The 27,462-nt window shown below is 32.2% G+C and overlaps 1 pseudogene; it reads left to right on the forward strand.

Annotated features, from left to right (window-relative positions):
• The first annotated feature begins 2,214 nt into the window (after positions 1-2,214).
• On the forward strand, positions 2,215-27,462 carry LOC107865396 (annotated as a pseudogene).

Below are 27,462 nucleotides of genomic sequence, written 5' to 3' on the forward strand. Positions count from 1 at the left end.
GTGTCACAAGTACAAGGATTTATGTATGTTTCATGAGGTCCATTTGCCGATAGGGTTCAAAATACCAAAATTTGACAAATATGAAGGACACGACAATCCTGTAGCTTATTTGAAAAAATTTTACAATCAATTAAGGGGAGCAGGAGGAAAAGAAGAATTATTGATGGCTTACTTTGGAGAAAGCGTTACAGGGATAGCTTTTGAATGGTTCATTGACCAAGACGTTTCCCGTTGGCACGTGTGGGATGACATGGCTTGAGATTTCATTTAATAATTTCAATATAATATTGAGATAGTGCCAGATCGTAATACACTTGCCAATATGAGAAAAAAAATGATTGAAAGTTTTTAAAAATATGCTATCAGATGGAGAGAGCAGGCTTCAAGAGTTAGACCATCGATAAAAGAATCTGAAATAATTGATATCTTTTTGCAAGCACAAGAACCTGATTATTTCCATTACTTACTTTCTACAATTGGAAGTACATTTGCTGAGGTTATTAAAGTTGGAGAAATGGTAGAGAATGGAATAAAATCAGGAAAGATCATCAGCCAGGACGCTTTGAAAGTAACAACATAGACAATTTAAAGTGGTACAGGAAGTTTCGGAAGAAAGAAAAGAAAAGAGGATGCAGCAACTGTCGTGATAGGTCCACGACAAAATTGGAGAGATGCACGTCAACCATACGCACAGAATCCATTATATTTCATTCCATCCCCCCAATATCCTTTTTATAATGCACAACCATATGCTCGGGCTCCTTCTTACCCACAGTGGCGTGCACCTGTAATCCAAAATCATCCAATGGCCCCACAGGTTCAAAGAGGCCCTCCGAGGTCTAATTTTTAGCCAAGAGAAGAATTCAAATAGGATAACATGGTAAAAGATAATTTCACTCCTATTGGAATATCTTGCACCAGTTTATTTCATAGGCTGAGAAAAATGAATGTTCTAAACCCAATTGAGAGAAGGATCCCGAATCCTCCTCCAAAGAATTTGGACTATTCTAAAAGATGTGAATACTGTTCTGATGCCCCAGGGCACGACACAGAGAAATATTGGTATCTGAAAAGATCCTCAAGAGTTGACTAATACCTAACAGATTATGGTAGAAAGTCCTGGAGCTCCAAATGTCAATCAAAATCCGCTGCCAGATCATGATGAAACAAATATGCTCGAAGTGATACTCAATGGTGAAGATGCTACGATTTCCTTTAAGCTGATCATTAAAATTAAAACTGATTCAAAATAATCAGCAAATGTTATGGATTTGGCAAAAGAAAAGCCTATAGAAGCGAAGGTGGTGATAGAAAAACTTGAATCATCGAATGCTCCCTTGGTGATGGGGAAAGAAATTTTAGAAAATATTGGGTCAAGTCAAATAAAGCCGAAACTCATTATTCTTAAAAGATCCAAGAAGCCTCTTTTAATCATAAAAAGAGCTCCCGTAGCTCCTATTATTATTAAACCAATGTCACAGCTACCTATGGTTGATACCAAGACAGTCCCTTGGAATTATGATCGCGTTGTGGTGATGCATAAGGGGAAAGAAGTGATTAAAGATGTAGATGAAGTAGGAGGATTAACTCGATCTGGAAGATGTTATGCTCCAGTAGAGTTAAGAAAGAATAAACAAGGCGGTGAAGAATGAATGACAGTCAAGAAGCCTGTCACTGATGAAGAAGCTGAAGAATTTTTAAAGAAAATGAAATTGCCAAAATATTCTGTTATAGAAAATTGAAGAAGACACCAACACAGATTTCTTTGTTGTCTTTATTGATACATTCAGAGGAACACCGTAAGTCTATAATGAAAATTCTTAATGAAGCATGTGTTCCCAGTGAGATTAGAGTGAATCAGCTAGAAAAAGTTGTTGAAAGGATCCTTGAAGCAAATAAAATTACTTTCTCAGACGATGAATTGCCTATGGAAGGTACTGAGCATAACAAAGGTCTGTACATTTCTGTGAAATATGAGAATTTCATCGTCACTCAAGTATTAATTAATGGAGGATTAGGCGCTAACATTTGTCCTATGTCAACTTTACAAAAGTTGAATGTTAATGTGGAAAGAATCCGACCTAACAATGTGTGCATCAAAGGTTTTGACGGATAAAAAACTGATGCCATTGGTGAAATAGAACTCATATTGACAATCGGGCCTGTGGATTTGCTATGGATTTTTAAGTGTTGAACATTGATGCTTCATATAATATGTTATTGGGAAGGCCATGGATTCATAGGGCTAAAGCAGTCGTATCAACGTTGCATCAAATGATCAAATTCGAATGTGACAGGCAAGAGATAGTTGTTCATGGTGAAGGAGACTTATCCATGTATAAAGACTACTCTATTTCTTACATCGAAGAAGATACTACTAATGTGTTAATTCATCAAGCTTTTGAGGTAGTGGCTGTTGTGCATGTCCTCGAGGGAAATCTCATCACTAGACCACAATTGTCCTTTGCGTTTGTTAAGGTAGTAAATGAAATTTTGAAGCATGGTTTTGAACCAGGAAAAGGTCTAAGGATGTTTTTGCAAGGCATAGTTCATCCGGTAAACCTCTATGAGAACTTTGGTACTTTTGGTTTGGGATACGAGCCTACTGCTGAAGATATAAAGAAGGCTAAAAAGCATAATCAATAAATGATGATGGTAGAGTTGATTGACCTTTTTCAGAATATGTTCATTGAAGCTGATATGGTTGAAATTAGGGAAGGTACCAGCAATGCAGATATGCAGTTTATCGGTCCTGATGTCCAGCTTAACAATTGGGAGTCCACTCCTCTCCCTATTATGAAGGAGTCTTGGTAGTTCGTTTATTTTTATTACAATCTTAGTAGCTTATTTTTCTTTCTATAATTTGAATAATTTTAGGATTGTAATTCAGACCTTTACCTTGGTATTTTAAATTAAAACTCTTTCTAGCTTTGTTTTTAATAAAGTGCAGTCTCCTTTTGTTTTATTTTAGGTCTGGTGTTTATTTATTTATTCTTCTATCATACAGTTCTTTCTATGCCGATTCTAATGATATGACATGCATGAAGAATTATCAACCAGATTTAAAAACCCAATCTAATTATGAAATAATGAATAAAGAAGTCGAATACGATGAAGGAGAAACATTTAAGGATATAAGCAAGGATTTCAAATAGTTTGAGAATAAGACAAATCCCAATTTGGAAGAAACTGAGGAGATCAATTTAGGAGATCATGAAAATATTAGGGAGACTAAGATAAGTGTACATATTCAACCACAACAAAAGAAAGCTATAATTGAAGATTTGCATAAGTATAAAGACTTCTTCGCATGGTCTTATGATGATATGCCCGGTTTGAGTACTGATTTGGTAGTTCACAAGTTGTCAATTGATCCTGTTTTCTCCTGTCAAGCAAAAACTAAGAAAGCTCAAAACTGACATGAGTATAAAGATAAAAGAGGAAATCATGAAGCAACTAGAGGCTAAAGTCATTCGAGTGTCCCAATATCCTACTTGGTTAGCAAATATTATCCATGTTCCAAAGAAAGATGGCAAAGTTTGGATATGTGTTGATTATCGTGATCTAAATAAAGCAAGTTCGAAAGATAATTTTCTACTTTCCAATATCCATATTTTGTTGGATAATTGTGCTAAACATGATCTGGCTTTTTTTGTGGATTGTTATGCGGGGTATCACCAGATCATTATGGATCCAGAAGATGCAAAAAAGACATCCTTTATTACTCCATGGGGGATATATTATTATCGAGTCATGCCTTTCGGACTAAAGAATACTAGGGCAACTTATTATGAGGGCAATGACCACAATGTTTCATGTCATGATGCACAAAGAGATTGAAGTTTATGTGGATGAAGTGATTATTAAGTCAAGAGAGTAGGCTGACCATGTCAAAGATCTGAGAAAATTTTTTGAAAGGCTTCGAAGGTATGATCTCAAACTTAACCCAGCAAAATGTGTATTCAAAGTTCTGTCAGGAAAACTTTTGGATTTTATAGTCAGTCGACGTGGTATTGAGTTAGATCCTTCAAAAATAAAATCTATCCAAGATTTACCTCCACCAAAAAATAAAACGGAGGCAATGAGTATACTTGGAAAGTTGAATTATATCAGTAGATTCATTGCTCATCTTACGACAACCTGTGAGCCAATATTCAAGTTATTGAAGAAGAATGTTAAAGTTAAATGGATTGAAGAATGTCAAGAGGCATTTGATAGAATTAAGAAACACTTGTTAAATCTGCCTATTTTGGTTCCTCCAGAGCCAGGCAGACCCTTGATATTGTACATGTCTATTTTATACAATTCTTTTGGCTATGTATTGGGTCAACATGATGTCACGGGCAGAAAATAACAAGCCATCTACTACCTCAGCAAAAAGTTTACCATTTATGAGGCTAAGTACACTCTTCTTGAGAAGACATGCTGCGCCTTAACTTGGGTAGCCCAAAAGCTGAAACATTACTTGTCATCTTATACTACTTACCTCATCTCCCATATGGATCCTTTAAAGTATATTTTTCAGAAGCCTATGCCCACAGGCAGACTAGCGAAATGGCAGATGTTGCTCACAACATTTGATATTGTCTATGTGACACGAACTGCAATGAAAGCTCAAGCTTTAACGGATCATTTGGCTGAAAATCCTATTGATGAGGAGTATGAACCATTGAAGACTTATTTTCCAGATGAAGAGGTATTGTATGTTGATGAGTTTATTTCTGATGATTGTCATTCAGACTGGAAGTTGTTCTTTGATGGAGCTGCTAATGTAAAAGGAGTGGGGATAGGAGCAGTTCTTATTTCTGAATCAGGACAATATTATACTATAACAGCCCAACTTCGATTCTATTGTACCAATAATATGGCAGAATACAAAGCTTGTATTCTGGGATTGAGATTATCCATTGACATGGGGATTCAAGAACTGTTGGTATTGGGAGATTCAGATTTATTAGTCCACCAAATCCAAGGAGATTGGGAGACTCGTGATTCAAAACTCCTACCATATAGAGGTTGTTTGCAATATCTTTGTCAACAATTTGTATCAGTGAAGTTCAAACACATTCCCAGAGCTCATAATGAGATTTCTGAGGCTTTAGCGACCTTATCTTTGATGCTTCAATATCCTGAAAAAACTTATATTGATCCTTTGCATATACAGATTCATGATCAATATGCATATTGCAACGTTGTTGAGGAAGAACTTGATGGAGAACCGTGGTTCTATGATATCAAAGAATATATTCAGACTAGAAAATATCCTATACATGCCAATGGTAATCAAAAGAGAACTATTACACGTTTGTCTAGTGGATTTTTCCTATGTGGAGTAATCTTGTATAAGAGGACTCCTGATTTGGGGCTTTTGAGGCGTGTAGATGCTAAAGAAGCTTCAAAAATCATGACTGAAGTATATTCTAGGATTTGTGGACCACATATGAGTGGGTATGTTTTGGCAAAGAAAATACTCCGAGCAGGCTATTATTGGCTCACCATGGAACGAGATTCCATCAGTTTTGTTCGAAAATGTCATGAATGTCAGGTACACGGAGACTTGATACATTCTCCTCCATCTGAGATGCATACAATGACTGCTCCATGGCTTCTTGTGGCTTGGGGAATGGACGTAATTGGACCAATTGAACCAAAGGCCCCGAATGGACATAGGATCATCTTGGTAGCCATTGATTATTTCACGAAGTGGGTAGAAGCAACGACTTTCAAGTCAGTGACCAAGAAAGTAGTGGTTGATTTTATTACCTCTAACATCATTTGTCAGTGCGACATTCCAAAGATAATTGTCACGGATAATGCTGCGAACCTCAATAGTCATTTGATGCAAAAAGTGTGTCAGCAATTTAATATTATGCATCAGAATTCTCCTTATCGTCCAAAGGCAAATGGAGCTGTCGATGTTGCCAACAAGAACTTAAAGAAAATACTCCGAAAGATAGTGCAAGGTTCCCGACAATGGCATAAAAAGTTACCGTTTGCTTTGTTGGGTTATCGTACTATAGTTCGCACTTCAATTGGTGCAACTCCTTACTTGTTAGTGTATGGAAATAAAGCAGTTATACTTTTAGAGATTGAGATTCCCTCTCTTTGAGTAGTTGTGGAAGCTAAAATTGATGATGACCAATGGGCCAAGACTCGTTTGGAGCAATGAAGCTTGATTGATGAGAAAAGATTAACATCAGTATGTCATGGACAACTATATCAGAAGAGAATGACACGAGCATATAACAAAAATATGCGTCACAGACATTTTGAAGTTGGTCAGTTAGTACTAAGACGCATCCTACCCCATCAGATTGAAGCCAAAGACAAATTTTCTCCTAATTGGCATGGGTCATTCATGGTGAAGAAAGTGTTACCTAATGGCGTGTTATATTTGACTGATGTAGAAGGAAAAATGGAAGGAATACCGGTCAATGTTGATGCAGTTAAAAGATATTATGTATGATATTTATGTGCAATTATATTATGTATGTCTTGTACTTACATTTTTAAAGATTTGAAACTATGAAGGCATTTTGTTCTACTATCCGAATAATATATCAACATTTGCTTACCCCTTTGAGCTTTTGCTTTTCTTCATACCCCTCTTTTGGAATCAAATTAATGTCAGAAAATTGAAAAAAAAAATCAATCAAAAATTCAAAATCAAACAAAAGAATGATGTTGTCTGAACTACGTTTGACCTGATTCTTGCTATGACAAGATACGTAGGCATCCCTACTCCGGGGTTCGATCTAACCAGAAGAAAATTTAAATTACCCAGAATGAAATGAAACTGGGGCAAAAATTTATTTTCTTAAAAGAATCGATTCCAAAAGTTGTATGTTTCACCCAATGTTATATAAATTTTTGAGCCACATGCCAACCTTTCTTTCTAACCCTATCCAAAAGCCAAGTTACAACCAAAGAAATGCATTCGGATCAATCTTTGAGAATGTCAAGGCTAAACATGTTATGAGTGCATAATATTTCATATTCTGGGTGTTTATTTAAAAAAAATAAAAAAAATAAAAATGAGAGTCTTATTGGTGAAAACCCTTTCGGGCACCATAAGATGACTGTGAGCTAAGACAGAAATAAAAAGGAGATAGGCTCGTTGGCTAAAACCCGTTGAGGTACCACTAGCCGAAGAAAGGTTGTTATCTAGAAGGAACAAGTTCAAGATTGGCTTAATTTCAAGCTCAATAAGTGGACAAAAGTTGCAATGATTGGTGTGGATAGATCTGGTTGTTTGATTCAAAATGCATGTCATAATCACCATTATCGATTTACACATTCAGATAAGTTTTCTCTTTGTTTTGAAAAAAAGATGCCTATTGTCTTTTTTTTTTTTTAATTTTAATTTTCAATTTTTGTGTGTCCTTGTCATCAAACGAAAATTTTTTGTTGTCTTTTGAGTCAAATTCACGTCAGATCAAGTGAGAAAGGACTCCAAACTCGCTACCAACTCCTTTAAGGGTACAAAGCAAGACAAAGGGTCGATGCACAGAGATAACATTTCAAAGTAAAAGTAAGGTACTCAAGATGATTGTGATTTGACCATTTTAAACTTGTGAAAATCTAAGGGATGTATTGGAAGCTAAACTCAGAAGCATCATACAATAAAAATATGATTTGAGTTGAGGATCTCAGTAGTCAGAATTATGAGTCAGAAGTATGATAATTCAATGAATATTATCTTGGATTGAAAAAGAGTCGAGCATGGCAAGTGCGACAGCGTCCACTTCAAAAGCCAAATGCCACAAACCAACCACCACATGTTTTAAAACTCATAATTTTTCTTTGTTTGAAACTGAGATGAAATAATTATTTTCATATAAGGATACGATTTCACACTTCTCTCAATGCAAAAAGCATGGTTGCAACATCCGATACTGGATATCGATCATGGTAAACTTTATTCTTTGCGAGAACATATTTGAAAATCAGAAATTAGAAATTCAGAAGCCCGCCTGAAGAACAAGGTGAAAAAATTACAAGTCTAGGAGCCCGCCTGAAGAATAGGGTGAAGAAATTATAAGTCCAGGAGCCCGCCCAAAGAACAGGGTGAAGAAAGTTGCAGGTCAGGAGCCCGCCTGAAGAACAGGGTAAAGAAAAGGGAAGTCTAGGAGCCCGCCTGAAGAATAGGGTGAAGAAATTGTAAGTCCAGGGCCCGCCTGAAGAATAGAGTGAAGAAATTGGAAGTCTAGGAGCTCGCTCAAAGAACAGGATGAAGAAAGTTGCAAGTCAGGAGCCTGCCTGAAGAATAGGATAAAGAAAAAGGAAGTCCAGAAGCCCGCCTGAAGAACAGGGTGAATAAGCTGTAAGTACAGGAGCCCTCCTGAAGAATAGGGTGAATTTTTAAATTCAAGTCGCGAAGGCTTGAATCAAGATTCTAGAGATTGCAATTTTTTGTATTTTTTCATTATTGATCTTTATTAGTCAATTGAATGTAAATGCAAAAGTTGTAAACTGGAAACTTGACGGAATCTCACTCGACTTTAACTTTTTCTCTCACCAAATTACCTTTGAACTACTCATGACCTGATTCCCGTAAAACCCGGGATAGGTAGGATGTTCAAAAACAGGACTTGGTCACATTCTTTCCTTTATTTTTGTTGTTATTTTTGTTTTTATTCTTAGTTTTCAAATAATTGGAAGGTCAAAAATCATATCATGTCTATTTATTTATATGAAAACTCTTTGAGATTCCATAGAAAGAGGGGCAAAAATGTAGACACGTGAATTTTTATCCTCCCTAAATTTTAACTTGTCTATCAATATTAAATATTTATATTTATATTTATATTTAATCATATATTATTTTAATTCTTATTTCTATTTTAATTTTAATTTTAAATAACATAAAATTAAAAATATCTATGTTTTCTTTTATAAATTTTAATAAATAAATAATTGCTTTAATATTATTTTATTATATTTGTTTTTGTCTATTTATGAATTGTTATTGTATTTTATTAAATATAAAATTAATTAATTATTATTATTTTATTTATTTATTATTATTATTACTAATATTTTCTCTATATATATAAAATAATTTTTTTTTTAAAAAAAAAGAGGGATTTTTGAATTTTAAATTTTTTTCCCCTATCCTTTATCTGATAATGAACAACTTCGCCCCCCCCCCCCTAAAAATAATTGTACCCCTCAAAAACCCCTACTTAAAAAGACCCCCCCCCCCCCCCCCCCCAGAATATACATATTATTTCATATAAGATCATACAAAAAAAAATACACACCAGAGAGAAAACCACTGAGAAAAAAAATAAAACTTGAGAAAGGAAAAGAAAAGAAGTGGAGAGGAAAAAAAGAAAGAAAAGGAACAAAGTTCAGAGAAAAAAACTTAGAAAACATAAGAAGAAAGATCATTAGAAAAGGATAGAAAGGAAGTGGCGATTAGAGTTCGAGGTTTTTGTTTGAGTTTTCGGCGGCGATGTTTTTGCTTCTACATTCGATTTAATTTGTTACAGGTTCTGATTCGATGTCTGTATTATTAATTTTGTAAATTCCATTTTGAAATTAAAAAAAAAAAAATATGGCGTCTTTTATTATCTAGTGTGTGTGATTTATTATTTATATGTAGTTCGTGCTCTACGTTTTATTTTTAAATCTTTTACTAGTTTGAAATAATATTAAATAGATTAGTTTTGAACTCTAAATAAGATATTTTTAAAGTTTATGGCGTTAAAAGTTTGTAAAGTTAGGATTAGTGGATATGCAAGTAAAACGTAATTGTATTATGAACCATCACTTATGATGCGTGCATGCATGAAAAAAAAGTATTACTATTATTATTTGTTTTTTGTTCTTTTAAAAACAAAAAAACAAATTCACAACACACACACAGAATGCAAAGTGGTGATAAACACAACATGCATATACTAAAATCATTTCAAATAATATTATTTATAGGGTTCCACCGTTCTAGTAATACAACCACACTATTGCCATATTAGATTAGTATTAAGTTAGCGGTTAAAGTATCTTATTGCACCTTTTCTTTTAATCATTGATCAAAATTCGCCTATAAGTTACCTACTTTTGCTTCATTTCAATTTAGGATCTTGCATCCAGACTCTGAGATAGTGAATTGGGTGTAGTTGGATTTAAAGTAAGTCGTCATATTCAAGTACTCGCCGTGTATAAACCAACAAAGAAATAAGATTTTAAGGTCAAGCATGATTTTCAGATATGCCTAATTTGTGTATTTTAATTCACTGTCATATAGAAAAAAATTCTTGATAATTATTTTGTTAAAATAATTGATCACCTTTAAATGACTATCGCTTAAGGTTACTATTAAGGTTAGGTAGTATTTCAAGAATGCAAACTTTTAAATACTAGGCGAGTATAAAATAACCAAAGCCCGTCTTGATTAAGAATGCGGCGTACGCATCTTTTCGGGATTTTTAAGATTCAAGGATGCAATAATGTACCTTGACAAATATTTTTCTAAAATTAATTTTCACCGATTTATTTAATACAAGAGTTTTAAATAATTTAAGTATATTAAAAAATGAACGAATTTAGGCCTAAACATAATTTATTCAAAATAGTTTAAGTCAAGTAATAGTCAATAAAAGCGATCATGCTAGAACCACGGAATTCAAGGGGTGCCTCACACCTTCCCCTCGGTCAACAGAATTTCTTACCCAGTCTTCTATTTTTGCAGACCAACAAAGAGTCATTTCCTTTTATTTAGGGATTCAATAAGGTGATTTGGAACACCATAACTCAATTCCAAGTGGCGACTCTGTAAATAAATTAATCCCTATTCAAAACTGTCGCTTTAATTGGAAAAACCCTTCAACTCGACACCTTCGAGCAGAAAAAGGGGGTGTGACAAGAGTTGTACGTAGAGTTAGCATCGGAGCACCCAATCTTTCATGCGTTCTTGTCAAAGAAGTACAGTAGTGATCCAGCATTAGTAGTGCCCTTAGGAGATTTTAGTTGAGATTCTTAATTGTCAGATTCGTAAGCTGAGAAATAAGAAAGTCGTTTTGGTGAAAGTCCTTTGGAGAAACTAATTAGTTGATGGAGCTATTTGGGAAGCAGAAGCAAATATGATAGCCAAGTACCTTCACCTATTCCCTTCCAATTCAGATATAGCGCGAGGTAATAATTTCTTCTTAATATTATTTTCTTATTGGTTTCATGTCCCATTAATTGTTCTTATGCACTTAGTATGCATATATTTCTCATGAATTTAGCTCAACTTACATTTTAATTAGAAATCAGTTACCATGCCAATGCTATAGCTTTTATAACTCAATTTTTTAAATTGTAGTTTTCCCCAATATTTCATCCTAGTTTGTCTTCATTTGAGGATGAATATTCCCAAGTAAGACATATTATACACTCTAAAAAGTTTCCGGTATGTAAACTTAGCCTTAAATAAAAAATCAATTAGTTCTTCTAGAAATCTACACCAGAATGAGTTATTATACGAGTCATACAGTGAGGTCACGAATCATAGCGTGACTCATTTTAAGTATCTAGTTTCTACGACTGAGGGGAATGAGTCGTAGGACTAGAGTACAAGTCGTTAGGTGACTCATACTGATGTGGAACCTAAGAGACAATATTTTCTCTCAAAGGCCACGAGTCCTTGTCCCAACTCATAGGTAGACCTTATAAGTCGTGAGATAGAGTCGTGTCTTAATACATTAAATTTATCCCAGGAACCATGAGTCAAGGAATGACTCATGGGTTCAAGGTACCAGTCGTACTATAGACTCTTGGCGATTGAACATAAATATTTCGATTAATTTAATCTAAGGTATATTTGACTTTTTCTTAAATTCTAATTCTAAAATATGTTGTTTAGGGTTATTTTCAGTGGAATTAGAGGGTATTAGTGGACCTTTTTTCCCCATTCATTCTTAAACACTTAGAAAGTTCAGAAAAGAAGCGAATAACTCTTTCAAAGTAGGATTATAGTTCTTCCTTAAACTTCAGAGATTCAAGGTTTTAGCACAATATCTTAAACTCCAAATATATGAAATTTCAACAGTAAGTATCCTTTAATCCATTGTGTTCCAAATAGCTTTGTACATTACAGTTTTCCATGAATGATAATTTGAGGTCAAACTCTGTTTATGATTTTTTCTTAAATTTCAGTCTTCTTATGATTTTTTCTTTATTATGGCATGTTTTTTATGATTTTACATCTAGCATGATATAATTATATAGGAATTAAATACTAGCATAATTTTAAAAAAGTTTGCGAAACATGATTAAGATTATTAGAGTTACTATTAGAGTTTTAGTTGAAAAAGCATAACTAGCGTTCAATATACAGACTTTCAAAAATCATTCAAATTAAATAAGTTCTTACCCAATTTTCAGAACACCAATATTATATGAGCTATTATTATATTATCGATTTGGGGAGTAGTATTTAGTATTGAGTTGAATAAGGATTCTAGTTTCATCTAAAATCTCAGAACTACATGTAGTTGTAGGTTTATATAGCCCCCTAGTTAGGCATTAGTTTAGTGATCATGTCAGTCATGCATTTATATACTGGAAAAGTATATTGGGTCCTCCTAATGGAGTGTATACATTGGAATTCACATTAACTCACCTAGTTTATGTTGGTTCGGAGGCTCTTCCACAAACTCAGACTTAGTATATTTGTATATGACCCCCAGTTTAGTTTTACTTATTTTGTATTATGACTTTTCAGAGTACCTTTGCATATTAGCATATATGTATATTATTATTGGGTCATTGTATTACAGTTTAGTTATTTGCACCCAGTTTACATTCAGTACAACATATCAGTATTTTCAGCATATTTCGTACATTTAAAGCACTGATCGTATAGTTTTTTTTGCACTATATCGTTTTATGATATAGGTAAGGGTACTCAGTCTCAGCATTACAGTTAGTATATTTTTAGTGTCACATCAACGACTACTAATGGTGAATCCTCATCATTCGAGGACAAGTATTCATTATGATTTGCTTTAGTATTTCAATTTTGTTATTTAAAATTAGTTGGGAATTTGTCCCAACAACTCGTCAGTAGTAGAAACTTTCAGACATAGAGTTAAACCATTTATCTTTTTAGTTTATTTCAATCTTAGTATTTCTTTTCTGACTTGGTTTATTTCTGGGATTATAAGATTCGTTTCGACATCCATATTTTAATCAGTTTAGCTTTCGCTTAGTCTTATTGATATTCAAAATAGTTAGTATTATGTCATATGTCATGGGTTGGCTTGTGGTTACTTGTGACTCTAAGCACCATGACGTAATCTTTTGATATTTAGAATGGTTAGTATTATTTCATTCCATAGATTAGCTTGGGATATCACCTATCATTCTAAGCATCATGACATAGTCTTATTGATATTCAGAATGGTTATGAGTTAGCTTGAAGTCACTTGTAACTCTAAGTACCGTGTTACGTATATGTTCAGGGTGTATTCTCAGATCATGACATTTTTCGAGTGGCTTGATCAACAAATAATGCATTATTGAAACATTAAATGCAAGGAAACAACAATCGATCATTTCTTATCCTAATAAGTAATCAAGAACTCTTCCACTTTCCAAACACATTTCATTGGATCTTCAAAAAGTAGGGAAATTGATCTTCAAAATCGACAGATGGCTGGACACTCAAAATAAAGTCGATCTGGGAAACACCGCCTTACAGTTGGAAATTGTAATTAATTTAGTAACCCTCGAGAGCTCAACCATCAATCTCGAGCCACACATCCACCAATTTCAATCAACTTCAGGCGAAGCGTCCGAACATAGCTAGGCATGTGCTACGAGATAGCTTTTTTAGTACCCAATGTGTTGTCATTTCATACTGATGCAACAATCAGTTCTTATGACTTATAAAAGGAAGTGTTGAAGAGAATAAGATGCATTAGAAACAACTCAAGAAGCTTTATATTATTCTCTTGTTCTTCTTCCTAGAGGATGGTTGAGGAGGAGGCCTTAAAATCTCACCCTACTTGTATTATTAGTATTTATTTTTATAAAATTATATTTTGGTATTGAATCACGACTTTGGCATTTCAGTCCACAGGAAGTGAACTTGATCGGCTTTAACCCACTCATCTTTAACTCCTTCACATAAATTCTTATATCAACCAAAATGAAGATTTTTTTAGTAAGCACTGTGAATATATCATCCTTCATTTTATTTGTCATATTTACTTTCTATACCATCCTTCATTTTATTTGTCATATTTACTTTTTACTCATTCGATAAAATATTTTTAACTAAAAAAAAATTATAACTAGATCATCCTTATTTGATTGACATTTTGGTTGTCGTATTAGCAATATGTGTATAGTATTTGTCACAATTGTAATACTATAAATCTAGCATGAAATAATTTATACAATGATTTGTTTTATTGGGGGATAAAACAGGTAAATTTCTCAAGAGATTATGTAAAATTGTTTGTTAAAATCACTTAATTTAGTTTTATATCAATACAGTTACTTAACTTATGAAATATTTTTTTCCATAAAGTCACTCAAATTAAGTTAGTTTCCCACAAAGTAATTTATAACCAAAAAATTAAAGGAATGGTTGCATAATTCTCCCCACTCATAAGTTCGGTTTCATAATATTTTTTTTTGTGTGTCACGAAACATTCTCCATTTAAAAAAAAGAATGACCTACTTTGACTTGCCATAAAGTTTAAGAAAATAAAAAAGACTTTTGAATCTTGTGGCCTTAAATTAAAGTTGTGTCAAATGTTCAAAAATGTTCTTTAATCTTGTGGTACTAAATATGTCACGTGGAAAGTAGAAATTAAAGTATTGTCAAAAAAGAAAAGGGGTCATTTTTTTTTAAATAAACTAAAAAGGAAAGTAGGTCATTCTTTTTTTTAAATGGGGAAATACTTATTTTTTGTTTGTTTGTTTTTATAATAACACTTATTTCTTTTGTGGTTTATAATTTTATACTTAACTTTTTAATTTTTAATTTTTTAATTATAATTCTCTTAACCCAATTATTATTAATATAAAAATTTGTGATTTAACTAAGTTGTCCTTTATTATATATTATTTTATTGAATTAAATTTGTAACATCCTTTGTTCACGTCATCAAAAAAAATTGACTTGGTAAGATAGCTGTGGTTTCATTTTTGTATTTTTCATTTACTTAAAAAATAAGAATAAAATTATAATTTTTTATATATCCGCGGTATATATCCTATTTCAAATGCAAATGGCCAAACATTGCTAAAAAGCACGATTAAGAACTAACTCATTCGATGATTATTAATTCGTACATTATAAACCGTTAGGGCAGATCTAGGGTATGAGTGTGGATTTTTAAGGACCCAATAATTTTGGTGTAGACCTTGAATATATATTGAGAAATCTATTAAATGTGTAAGAAATATTATTTATACATTGGGAACGCAATGATAAAATAATCACTTGGTGATAGCGAGGAACTTGCTTAAGCTTAGTTGGACTTCTATATGAGGGTTTGATTCCTCGTAGGCATGTATAAAGAAATTTCTTTTTTCTTATATGAGATTATTTAAAAATTCATAAACCTCAAATAATTTTGAATCCATAATTAATAAACGAAGCAACAAACAATTTTGCAAATGTTCATTTTCCTTGTGTAGTTACTTGTCAAATTAATCTCAAAACAACGCTGCTTGAAAAGTCATTTCATCCAGAAGATCATAATTGGAACCCATTATTAAATCATGATTAATGACGTCTTTATGAATAGCTTACATATTTGGAAGGATATTTTAAAATCACAGTAAGTCCTTATTCTAATTATGTGAAATTTAAGAAATTAAAATGCCTTTTGGGTTTTAACTATGTGACATATTATTGTAATATGCAGCGTTTTTGCACGTCAAATAATTAACCACAAACATTTTATTTATTGAATAAATTTTCAGTTTGTTTTGTCTACAGAAATGAAATTATATATAGTATTATATTCAATTAAAACAAAACTAAATATAAGTATCTAAAAAGAATTTTGAATATTTTCAATAAATTTAAAGAACTGTATATGTGTTTGGCCTAACTAAATTTATGTTGCTGTGAAACAAGCTGTCTTTTAATAAAGTGCAAGCACCTTAGGAAACACTGTTTAGATTATGCATTGTTTTGTTTGTTCTTTCTTAAATTATGCTTCTTTAGAATTCCGAAAGTACTTTTGTACTTTTGTCTCTCCCAGTGAATTCATGAGGCAGTTGCATAGACATACTTTTTCCGTTTTATAATAAATAAATTCCTAGATTTTGACACATAGATTAAGAAAAAAGTTTTAAAGACATAAATTTAACATAAATTTTCATTTTTACCCTCAAAAAAGAAAAAATTGACCTTGTAATACCATTTCAAAAGTTAATTGGTTGTCAAATTATAAGGGTAAATTTGAAAAAAAATTCAATGATTCACTTATTTTGAAACACCAATAAATACCTCAACAATTCACTTATTCCGAAACGAAGAGAGTAGTATATAAAAGGGTATCAACCAGCAGTGACATCATGATATTGATTTTGGTTTGTCCTTTTTCTTTTTCTTTTTATTAGTATAAGAAAAATTTGCGGTCATTATTTTCTGGAACCAAAGTATGCCCTGCAACTAAAAAAGAATCATTCTATGTCATATAAAAAAAAAAATTAAAATAGGCTTTGTGCATTTATTAAGTGCATAATGCCTTTCTATTTTAACGGTAAATCCATTCACGGCGTCAGAGAAAGTCAAACTTAGATTGTGCACTTTTTAAGTGCACAGTCCATTTTTCTATGAATTGTGCACTAAATAAGTGCACAATTATTTTTAAAATAGATTGTGCACTTATTAAGTGCACAATGTTTTTTAAATAGATTGTGCACTTATTAAGTGCACAATCTCTGTTCACTTTTTATGCATGGCATTTTCGTTTCATTTATTTATTTTTTAATCGTACACTTTTTTAGTGCACAATTCATTTATTTATATTGTTCACTTTTTTGCACAATCAATGGATTGTTGTGATTTTGGACTTGTTGAAGAAGACTAAAAAACAACAAAAGAAGCTGAAGGCCAAAGGGATCTTAAAGCTAATTTTGAGCATTAGTGTGATATATAATCTGATGATGTTCATTTACTTTTTATGTCGTTGAAAGAGAATCGTCTATGTATGATATTGTATTTTGACGAATATAATAGTATTTCTCTGTTAAAGTACAAATACTTTTAACACGAAAAATTTTATGGTGGATGAGGTGCGCCATGTCATATTTGTGTGAGGCTTTTCATTATTTGACAAGTGCACATTGTGGGTTCCGTGTAATTTTTATCCTTTTCATTTTTTATTGAAATGTCATACTTTTTTATTTTTAAATTTATTTACACAAAATCAAATAACATGAATAAAATAAGGTGAAAAAATTATCTTACAATTTTTTTTTATTAATATAAATTATCTAACTTTAAAGTTTATCACACATAAATCACTCTTTTATTTATTTATCATATAAAAAGTCACCCACTTTTAAATTATCACAGTAATCTTTTTTTCTAATTTTTAAAAGGCAATGAAATAATATAATAAAATTATTTATCATTATTTTATTTAATAAGATTATTTTGATTAATAGATTTATCTTACAAAGTAACAATAGAATTAAAAACCACACTTAGAAAATAAGATAGTTTGTAATTAGTATCCTTAATATATGCTTTTTTATTATTATTATTATTATTATTATTATTATTATTATTATTATTATTATAATATTTATTTATGTTTTTTATTTTATTTTATGTTTTTAAAGGATAATTTATTTTATTATTATTATTGTTGTTGTATTTTAAATAGATTACCCTTTAAAAACATAAAATAAAATAAAAACCATATATGCTTATAACAAATTATCGTATTCATACTATAATTTTTTTATATACAAATACATATATATAATAATAAACATTTTAAATGTCAACTGTACAAAGTGAATAGAAATTGTGCACTTAATAAGTGCACAATCTATTTAAAAAACGTTGTGCACTTAATAAGTGCACAATCTATTTTAAAAAGAATTGTGCATTTAGTGCACAATTCATAAAAAAATGAATTGTGTACTTAATAAGTGCACAATCCATAAAACAATGGATTGTACATTTAAAAAGTGCACAATCTAAGTGTGACCTTCTCTGACGTCGTGAATGGATTTGTCGTTAAAATAGAAAGGCATTGTGCACTTAATAAGTGCACAGAGCCTATTTTGACTTTTTTTTTTATATGGCATAGAATGATATTTTTTTTAGTTGTAAGGCATACTTTGGTTCTGGACATGTGTAGAAGATAAATCTCGTTTCAGTATAATAACCTGTAAATCATACTAGATAAACCTTCATGAAACGAGCTCAATCGAAAAAATATGTAAGTGATTACAAACGAAAGACTCCCCATTTGGAAGATTACCTGTTTAACTAATTTAATCACTTGTGACAGATCTTTAATTTATGTTTTGGTTAATTTTCGATCCTTGTTATTCCTATCTTCTCTCTCCTTATTTATAGTCTATGATATTTTTATTTTTAAGACATTAAAATATGCGTGACCTTGTTTCCTCAACAAATAGTACTTTTTACAACTTCTATAAACTTTAAAATTATAATTTTTTTTAAATGATCAAAGCTTATGTATTTTCTCTAAGATAATGTTATTGTCTCCTATCTATTTATATAAGAGGATATACTGATATAGGTAAATATCATTCAAACTTAATACAAATTCCTAGTTGACCTGCCACGTCTGTATCATCTTTTTGATGTAATTTTTTTAAAATTAAATTTCATTACTTGTAAGATTTTTAATAATAAAATCTTATTTTTAACTAATCATTATATAATATTTTTATTAAAAATTTATAAAATTATTTGACTATGGCTTTTTCTTATAAATATATAGGGGTTGTTTGGTAGAGTGTATAAGAATAATTCTGAATAGGGTGTAGTAGTAATGCTTGTATTCTTAATGCAAGTATTAATAATGTTGGTATTAGTTACACATCTATTATTTTTTACACATTGTTTGCTTTGACGTATTAAAGATAATATATATTTATATATTTTTTGTAAAAAAATATTTGTTACCAAATTACCTTTTCCTTAATCACAAGACCGTTCAACCATCGTCAATTTTTTACCAATATAAGTAGAAGACAACTCATTAACAAGTGTAGGTTCAAAGCAAATTAATCAGTTTCTGAAAAGATGCTACGAAAAAATTGTACAAAATAATAAATTTTCGTTGATATGATTATACCATTGAACAAGCTCTGCAGTTGCATTAGCAACGCAACCTCAATCAAATTACGCCTATGTCCAAGATTATTCAGCTCTTTTTCTCCCCAAGGAACATTTATAAAGGCATACGGACCAAAACGTTGTTCAGTAAGATATAATTTTTTCATAGATTTTACGATTTACATCATAGGCATAAGGATTTGCCGACGATGAAAAATCAAATTTGGGAATATAGATTTGATAGAATTACTAACCATGTGAGAAAAACAAATGTTGATTAAGGAGAAGAAGAAGATGCAGTAACTTTTCTTTTCCAAAAAACAGAGAGTAATTTTTATGGTGGAAAAGGAAAAGGGAGTGTTATATGGTGGAAAAGAAGAAGAGAAAATAATTTAAGGGGTAATAATGTCATTTAATAAATTAATATATGTGTTGAAAGTTTTGCATTACTAATACATAAAAAATGGTGTGTATTATTAATACACACCTCAATACATAATACAATGTATAATTAGTGTAGACACGTGATTTTTGATCCTACTTAATTTTTAACTCGTTTATCGATATTATGATTCTTATTTTCATTTTTAATAATTTTTTAGATAAAAAATAATTAAATAAAGTTAACTAAAAATATTTTTATTATTATTATTATTTTATTTTTTATTTTTTCTTTATTTTATTTTCTAATTTTAAAAAATATTAAAAATTAAAAAATATTTTCCTTTTATAAATTTTTAATAAATAAATTAGTAGTTTAAATACTATTTCATCATATTTATATTTGTCTATTTATAAATTGTTATTATGTTTTATTAAATATAAAATTGATATATTATTATGAAAGTGTTATTATTTCATTTATTTACTATTATTATTATCTTTATTTATTATTACTATTATTTTCTACATAAAAATAATAATAAAAAAAATTGAATTTTAAATATCCCCCTCCCTTGTCTGATTTAAATAATTGTTCCCCATCTTTTAAACAAAAGACTGTTCCCCCCAAAAGTCCATCTTTTTAAGGACTTTCTCACCCAGACTAAGTACTATTCCTACAGAGGACAATCAGACACTAAAAAAAGAAAAATCAGTTAGAGTAAAAAAAAAGAGTGAGTGAAATATTTGAAATCATCAGAAGAAAAACATCAGGGAAAGTGAGAAAAGAAGAAAAGTTGAAGTTGGAATTCTTGTCAAAATTTTTGATTACTACGTTCGAATTGTTTTAATACATCAACAGGTTCTTATTTCTTATTTAATTATGTAACTTTTTTTATGGATGTTTTTGTAAAAAAAAAAAATGAATGAAAAATGCTTAAGTGATTTCGTTGCCTTATTTAGCATGTGAAATTATCAATTACGTAAAATTTTGGTGTACTTGTTATGCCAGTAAACTACTGTGTATTCATATATTTGTGTTTTTGACACCAAATATTGCACACAAACCACTCACAGATATAGCAATTCTTGCACATGAAAATAAAATACATGCACATAAAAATAGATTTGGAGTAAAAAATCAACAAAGACAAAATAGTTGAGAACGGAGGAAAAAATCAGTGAAAACAGAACGAGAGGGAGATGAAAAATTAAATTTGAAGGATAAAAGAAAAATCATCAATTTTTCTTTGAATTTTTCAGTGAATTTTGTCGCCGAAAATTCATTGAAAAATTCACCATTGCCTGAATCTATTCTATTTTTGTCAAAATTCGACCCTTACGGTCGGTTCCGGCGAATCAACTTGCCGTAAAAAAAAAAAACTTTGCTGGTCCTGCGCCGTCACTCCCCTCCCAGATCTGCTATTGCTGCCTTTCTCCATCAGAAAAATCTATGAAAATTGGCGACTGGACACCGAAAATAGCTGGCGCTGACCTGCCCACGCCCCTCTCCCAGATCCCGTCGACCTCCTCCCTTTCGTCGGAGCCAGATCTGGTCGGAACCGCCACAGTGGCGAACCAACCAGTCCCGCACCATTGACCCTTCTCTTACTCATTTTGTCACCGAAAAACCTCCATAAATTGTTGCCAACGCCGACACCAATCAAACCGGCGCCACGCGCCATGTGCGTCGCCGCTCCGATACCGGAGTCAGATGATACAACACCTTCCCCACCAGCCGACGTCGCCCTTCTCCTTTTTCCCTTTCCCTACCACTGTTTCGGTCAACTACACCAGAAAACATGTTATCGCTTTGTGTATATAACTATGTATATTTGTCATTGTTTCATATTTTATTTGTCACTGTTTCATATTCTCTTAAAACTTATTTTTGATTTGTCTAATAATGAGCAATTTATATCTAATTTAATTTAAATAAAAATAGAAATTAAGCATTTTAAATAAAATTAAAAATAAGATGGTTTGTTTTGTATTTGTAATGTTATTTATTATTATTATTTATTATTATTATTATTATTATTATTATTATTGTTGTTATTGTATTATATTATTTTATTTTATTACAAATTAATAAATTTTGAGAATTATTTTGTTAAATTAGTTAATCACCCTAAATGAAATTTTGCTTAAATTCATTATTAAAGTTAATTAGTATTTCGAAAAGATTAAATCGTTACGATTTTTTTTTATGGCAAATCAAGGCCTTTAATATTAGATAAATTTTAGATGCATTTTTTAAATATTCGTCTCAGGTAAGAATACGGTATACGTATCTTTTGAGACATTTTAAAACTCAAGGATGCAATAATGCACTTTGATAAATATTAATTTTCATCAATTTATTTAATATAAGATAATAGACGAGTTTGCGGTATAATTAAAAATGGACGATTTTAGGCCTTAACATAGCTTATTTAAGGCAAGATAAATCATTAAAGAGACCGTGCTAGAACCACGGTACTTGAGGGGTGCCTCACACCTTTCTCTCGGTCAACAGAATTCCTTACTCGGTCTTCTGTTTCCGCAGACCATAATAAAGAGTCATTTCCTTTTGATTAGGGATTTAAAAAGGTGACTTGGAACACCATAACTCAATTCCAAGTGGCGACTCTGTAAATAAATTAATTCTTATTCAAAACCGTCATTTTAATTGGAAAAATCCTTCGACTTTCATCCCTCCGAACGAAAAAAAGGGGTGTGACATCTCTGGCGACTCTGCTGGGGACTAATAAGAATTCGAGCTTTTTATATTGACTTATACTTGCTTTAATTATTGATTATATTGTGCTTGTTGACCTTATGTGCTACTTGTCGCTTATTTACCACTTTGATATTGATTGAATTGTGTTATATACTGTCTTCTCTTGCGTACCCTCTGAGTCTCTGAAATAGGATAGAAGGAATGCAGCACATGCATCCTACTTTCTTTTTGAGATACCTGGAGTATCAAGACACCTGGTGAAGGATATAGTCACACATGTTAGGTGAGGTTCAGATCGATAACGAAGGCGGTATTACCCTGCTACCGACCAAGTTGTCTCTCCCTGGCTCGAGTGTCCACTCGGGTAAGTCAGTCTAGATACCTATCCCTATTAGGCTTAAACTTAGAAGAACTGAAAACTCAGAATTTGTATATCCCTATTAGGTGTCGCTTTATTTGCATCATATGCATTTGACTTAGCAGGACTCGGCACAGGGGCCGGATCTGTCTAGGACAGGTGACCTATTTTATAAAGACCAACTTGTGCATCCTACGTGCTTTTTGACATTTGTTTGGAAGGCTATCTGATTGTTGATCAGCTTTAGGCAACTTTAAAAAGCGAGAGATTAAATTATCCTCACATTTAGTGAATCATTTTCAAAGAAAAACTTTTTTTTTTTTTTTAAAGAAAAGAAAATTTTTAATAACCTAGTTTTTATAATCTTCATGAACTACGAGGGTCTGATTCTTACTTTTTAGTGAGATACGTAGGAAGTTCTACCCAAGATACGATCATTTATTTGAAAAATAATAATAATAATATATTTATTCACAAATTTATTGAATGATATTTTTGAAAAATAATAATAAGAAGAAAAATGATTATTTTCATGAATATTATTACTTTATTTTACTTTCCTTTTATTTTTTTTTTTCAAAATTAATCTTAACATAAAAATCATAATAGCCTGAACCTTTAGGGGTCGTGAGCTGAATTTTTGTAAAGAAATAAAATATGTAAACATATGTTTTAACACTCCTGAACCTTTAGGAGCCGTGAGACTAAAAATTTTATACAACTTCATACATAAAACAATCATTCTATTTTTTTAAAAAACTAAATCATTTTATTTTATTTTTTTCTTAAGTGTATTTAGGGGTATTGTCGCCAAATATATAGTTAAAGTTGTCCAGAGGTCTGTTATTGTAAAATTTTTAATAGAGTCAATTTGAATAAGTATTTTTCCTAAAAATATTATCAGTCATATTTCTGTCACTTTGATTTTGACAAAATTGTTATTTTCAACTAAGTAATGGTCGTAATAGGTTTTACGAGTCAAGTTAAAAATTCTTTTAAAAATTAATGATTTAAGTTCAGCTTAAGTCTAGACATTTATTAATTTCATATCCTTGTCAATAGGTATAAAATGTCTCCCCCTGTTCGTGGAAAGAGTCTAAAAAGAAAGAGAGATGGGAGTGTACCGCTTCAGGTTATGGATTGTATCCCTTGCAGCTTTGGTTGTGGTGGAACGAAATGGATACATTTGATTATGACGAGATACATAAGTATTTGGGTTTTTTGACGAGTATTATGACAACCAATCCTAATAGGGTGGTGATTGATGTGTTACTAACCTTCTGGGACCCGAAGAACCATGTATTTCATTTTTTCGGATTTTGAGTTGACTCCTACTGTAGAGGAGATAGCGGCCTATGTTGGATATGGGGATATGCATCGGAAGAAACTTATCACCCCGAGACTCATTTCGATAAATAAATTCTACAAACTCATGAACATACAGAACTCAAAAAAAGAATCGATGGAAAAAGGTTGGGTTTCCTTACAGTTTTTGTACGATAGATACGGAAGGCAAGAAGGGTTCAAAAAGTACGGTAAGCAGCTCTATACTAAGGGAAATTTTAAGGCTTGGAAGGTTCACAGACGATTTGCATTCATGGTATCCTTTTTAGGCACTGTGGTCTTCCCAAGGAGAGAACAAAAAATTAACATTCGTTTAGCAGGAGTGGTAAAGATACTGATTAAGAAAGATTACACTATGGTACCAATGATCCTGGTAGATATCTACCGTGCTTTAACTGTTTGTTAGAAAGGAAAGAGTTTTTTTGAGGGATGTAATATCTTGTTACAGATGTGGATTGTGGAGCATCTCTGCCGACGTCCTACAATGGCAAGATTTAATCCTGAAAGATTCAATCGCATCAAAGATTACGAAGAGAGGTTAGAGAAAAATAAATGCCCAGAAGGAGTTAGAGATTGGGATAAGCTTTTTCGTTCTCCGACAGCAGATAAAATCACTTGGAATCTCCCTTGGTTCCCTTGGAGGCAAGTCATACATAGTTCTATCATTCAACCGTTCTTATTATTAATGGGTATTAGGGGTGTTCAACCGTATATTCCATTGAGAGTTTTACGTCAACTAGGAAGGCGTCAAATAATTCCCATGACAGAAAAGATGACTGAGTTTGTATTTGAGGTTAAACCAGAGATTCCACTTCCGGAGGATTGGCCCAGCAGATTTGGGAAGGTTGCCGTGTCATGGGGATTGAAACAATAATCATAGAGTGTGAGAAAGGAGAAGTACATCCAGACTACCATGAATGGTTTGAAGAACAGTTGAGTCTGCCAATCAGACCGAAAAGAACGATTAAGGGACCTATAGATCAGGAGGCTGCAATCAGGATAGGGATCGAGAGAGCCATGCGGGAACATCATGCTGCCAACCAAACTTTGAGAGAGGAATTAGAGCATGCCAGGGCAAAAATATAAGAACAACAAAAAGAATTTTCTGAAGAGAGAGCTAAGTCAGTAGATATTGAAGTTGAACTTTAGGGACAGATCAAGCTAGCTACCACTAAAGGCTCACACGTTGTAGAACTTGCCGCATATCGCCGATAACAGTTACAGGAAGTTGAACAGAACACGCAAGAAGAATTTGATCTAGAGAGATCTCAGTGGATCCGTGAAAGAGGAATATTGAGAGAACAATTGGAGGTTGCTTCTGCTCGTGAACAGCGTGCAAGAGAGATGGTTGATTTTCAAGATCGACAGGCCCAGAAATCCTTCAGTTCCCTTCGAGGGAAGGTCCGCCGTGTAGCACAGGATACTGCCAGAATGTGTTTGGATTATCAGCAGTTGGATTGTGAGGACTTTTTGGCACAAGTATCAGCTTTCGCACAGCGTCTCACTACCTCATTGGAGGACATATACTTGAGTTTGGGAGGACATATCAAGCCGAAGTCTCCTTGAATGGATAGTTGTTTTGTTTATTATAATTTTTTATTTTCAGTTTTAAAACTTCTTGTTTAGATGTCATGTCTTTTAGTTTCTTTGTCAGATGTCAATTGGTAGGTCTTATCTTAGGATTTGGGTCGGTTATGTTGTCGTATTTATATTAGGGAATGTAATGAGGATGACTATTTATTTCTATATATATTACATATGTTTTACTTTACTTACTTTATTTATTTTCTTTAATAAAAATAATAATAAAAAGAGACAAAACAATCATTTTGTTAATTTTTCTCGAACTACGTAAAATCTGATTCATGTCCTGACATAATACGTAGGCAACCCTCCAAAGGGTTTAATCATAACTTTTGAAAAAAAAATATATGCCTAGAAAAGCCGAGATGAAACACAAAGTCTTCCATGATAGGTTGGAAAATACATATAGAAGCATGACATATAACTTGGCATTATAATGTATTAAAAATATAACACTCACTCGTTTGCTACTTGGTTACAGAAAGATAAAGTAATTGGTAGTTGGTTTGTGGTTTAAACTGGCATCACATCCGTATAATACCAAATACAAGGGTAAAAGAAAAATGACCCGCAGAGAAGGTATAGGGTTAGACAGTGAAGAAGAGCAAAATCAGTTGATTTTGCAGGAAGTAGCATCAATGGAAGAAATAAAGTCATTAAAACAACAGATGGTAGAGATGTACCAAGCTTGGTTAAATGGACAAGCGCCGCCTTCTTCAATCCCTGGACTTTCGACTTAGAATGATCCAAATTCTGACCCAGCTCGAACTAGTGATCCATTTTACCCACCAGGATTTGGCCCATTTGCTAATATGTCTGGAGTTGCTGGTACTTCTACCATGCACCTACCGAATTCGTCTGTCATAAATAACCCATTTTTTACTTCTGTAGTACCAGCTATTGCGGGTACTCAACGACAGTGCCGAAGAATATGGGAAAACCAAGTCATGATATGTTATATCCTCCTGAAGTGACTTTCAAATTCCAAAATCCACCTTATCATGTTCATCAACACGATACTCCTATCGTGATTGAGAAAATTGCTAAGAATGAGGAACGTGAGGAGATGGCTAGAAAAGTTAGAAACTTGGAGCAGAGTATAATAAATATGCAAGGATTAGGTGGGCCAAAAGTATTTCATATAAGGATTTGTGTATGTTTCCTGATGTCTATTTGCCGATAGGGTTCAAAATGCCAAAGTTTGACAAATATAAAGGACACGACGATCTTGTAGCTCATTTGAAAAAGTTTTGCAATCAATTAAGAAGAGCAGGAGGAAAAAAAGAATTATTGATGGATTACTTTGGAGAAAGCCTTACAGGGATAGCTTCTGAATGGTTCATTGATCAAGACATTTCCCATTGGCACGTATGGGATGACATAGCTCGGGATTTCGTTCAATAATTTCAATATAACATTGAGATAGTGCCAGATCGCACTATGCTTGCCAACATAAGAAAAAAAATGACCGAAAGTTTTCGAGAATATGCCATAAGATGGAGAGAGTAGGCTTCAAGAGTCAGACTATCGATAAAAGAATCTAAAATGATTGGTATTTTTCTGCAAGCACAAGAGCCTGATTATTTCCATCATTTGCTCTCTACTATCGAAAGCACATTTGCCGAAGTTATCCAAGTTTGAGAGATGGTAGAAAATGGAATAAAATCAGGAAAAATAATCAGTCAGGCCGCTTTGAAAGCAACAACACAGGCAATTCAAAGTGTTATAGGAAGTTTTGGGGGAAAAAAAAGAAAAGAGGATGTAGCAACTGTCGTACCAAGTCCACGATAA

The sequence above is a fragment of the Capsicum annuum genome, chromosome 3 (genome assembly GCF_002878395.1).
Source record: "Capsicum annuum cultivar UCD-10X-F1 chromosome 3, UCD10Xv1.1, whole genome shotgun sequence".
Taxonomy (NCBI): Eukaryota; Viridiplantae; Streptophyta; class Magnoliopsida; order Solanales; family Solanaceae; genus Capsicum; species Capsicum annuum.